This window comes from Bison bison, unplaced genomic scaffold, assembly GCF_000754665.1.
Source record: "Bison bison bison isolate TAMUID 2011002044 unplaced genomic scaffold, Bison_UMD1.0 scf7180017864373, whole genome shotgun sequence".
Classification (NCBI taxonomy): Eukaryota; Metazoa; Chordata; class Mammalia; order Artiodactyla; family Bovidae; genus Bison; species Bison bison.
Genome location: NW_011494945.1, coordinates 2,034,841 through 2,037,437, shown reverse-complemented (window position 1 = coordinate 2,037,437; position 2,597 = coordinate 2,034,841).

The window sequence follows — 2,597 nt, the reverse complement described above, 5'->3', positions numbered from 1 at the left end:
CGTGCCCCCAGAGCAGGAGGCGGCCCCCGCTGAGGAGGCGGCGGCCGCCCCGGCGTCGTCAGCCTGCGCAGCCCCCTCACAGGAGGCCCAGCCCGAGTGCAGTCCAGAAGCGCCCCCAGCGGAGGCAGCCGAGTAAAAGGGCAAGATTTTTTGAGATAATCGAAGAACTTTTCTCCCCCCGTTTGTTTGTTGGAGTGGTGCCAGGTACTGGTTTTGGAGAACTTGTCTACAACCAGGGATTGATTTTAAAGATGTCTTTTTTTATTTTACTTTTTTTTAAACAACAAATTTTGTTTTTAACCCACTCCCCACAGATCCCATCTCAGATCATTCTGTTACCACCATTCCAACAGGTCGAGGAGAGCTTAAATACCTTCCTCTGCCTTGTTTCTCTTTTATTTTTATTTTTTGCATCAGTATTAATGTTTTTTGCATACTTTGCATCTTTATTCAAAATTGTAAACTTTCTTTGTCAATCTATGGACATGCCCATATATGAAGGAGATGGGTGGGTCAAAAAGGGATATCAGATGAAGTGATAGGGGCCACCATGGAGAAATTTAAGTGGTGCATAACATTGCCAAGATAATGTACCACTAGAAATGATGGTGTAAAGGCTGAGTCTTTTTTTTTTTTTTTTAAGAAAAGTTATTACGATGTATTTTGTGAGGCAGGTTTACAACACTACAAGTCTTGACTAAGAAGGAAAGAGGAAAAAAAAAAAACACCGATACCCAGATTTTTAAAAAGATCATAGTCTTAGGAGTTCATTTAAACCATAGGAACTTTTCACTTATCTCATGTTAGCTGTACCAGTCAGTGATTAAGTAGAACTACAAGTTGTATAGGCTTTATTGTTTATTGCTGGTTTATGACCTTAATAAAGTGTAATTATGTATTACCAGCAGGGTGTTTTTAACTGTGACTATTGTATAAAAACAAATCTTGATATCCAGAAGCACATGAAGTTTGCAACTTTCCACCCTGCCCATTTTTGTAAAACTGCAGTCATCTTGGACCTTTTAAACACAAATTTTAAACTCAACCAAGCTGTGATAAGTGGAATGGTTACTGTTTATACTGTGGTATGTTTTTGATTACAGCAGACAATGCTTTCTTTTCCAGTCGTCTTTGAGAATAAGGAAAAAATCTTCAGATGCAATGGTTTTGTGTAGCATCTTGTCTATCATGTTTTGTAAATACTGGAGAAGCTTTGACCAATTTGACTTAGAGATGGAATGTAACTTTGCTTACAAAAATTGCTATTAAACTCCTGCTTAAGGTGTTCTAATTTTCTGTGAGCACACTAAAAGCGAAAAATAAATGTGAATAAAATGTACAAATTTGTTGTGTTTCTTTATGTTCTGATAAAATACTGAGACTTTGAGGTCCTGGTTTCATTTTGAAAAAGATCTTGCATGCCATCAAGAGTAAATTTTTCTTGTGGTTTTTAATCTGAAGTTTTTCAAACTCGTAAATTTATAATCAGTAGTATCAGATTACGTACAGGAATATCTTACAACATTCCATGTCAAATCTGTTAACGTTTATCTGCATTTAGTTTTCTTTAAAAATTGGTTATTTTTATTGTAGTTATATATAGCATGTCAGGATGAATCATTTAATACAAAAGTGGTATGAACTGAAGACTATTTAAATGTCTTATGTGAAAATGTCATAAAATTACATTTTTTTTTGTCATGCGGATCCCAAAACAAATTTATACTGAGAATATATTCAATTCAAACTGGAGGTGGGTCATGAAAAGTGACCGAAAGTGTTTTAAAAACTGATGGTGTATTACCTGCCATTGTAATTGCTTAGTGCTTGGCTAATTTCCAAGTTATAGCTTAGAGTATGCATTATACTTTAGGAGAACAAGCTTAATGTAAAGAAGTAATGGTGATGAATGGACGATACTGTTGGTTTATGGGCCTTTGTACTTGCTTCAGTTCAATAGTTGCAAGCATTTTTTTTTTTTTTTAATGAAAATAGTGTGTTAGTATCTTGTTATTCAAAGGAAAAGATAGAGAATAAAATTTCTTTGTATAGAAATAATTTACTAGTTAACTTTCTTTGCTCTTTACCACCCCATAACTGGATTTATTTTCTTCACTGAACCTTAAAAAACTGAATTTTAAGATAAATATGGCTATCAAATATTACTTCACTAAATGCAAAGAAAAGCATTTATGCATACCTGCTTTGCTGTTTTTGAGCAGTGTGCCTTGTAGGGTGAACCACGTTGGTAATAACTGAATGCCAGATCTTAAACTCATTAGAAAAATAACAAATTAGTTTCTGACATGTGCTTTTAATTGGAATAATGGATTATAAATAATAGTTCATGACCTCTTTACCAACACCCTCCCCACTAATAAAATCAAATAACACTTGGAAGAGTGTGTACTTTTAGTTGGGGTTCCTTGATCTTGGAGGACGTTTAAAAGTTAAAAGTCAAATACGGTAACCAAAGGACTGCTTTATGGGGTCTTCTACCTTACCAACTTTTCCTCAAATACCTACTTGGACAAGTACAGCACTTGGTATGTGGTAGGACTCAGAAAAAAAAATGGATTTTAAAAAGTAACCCTGAG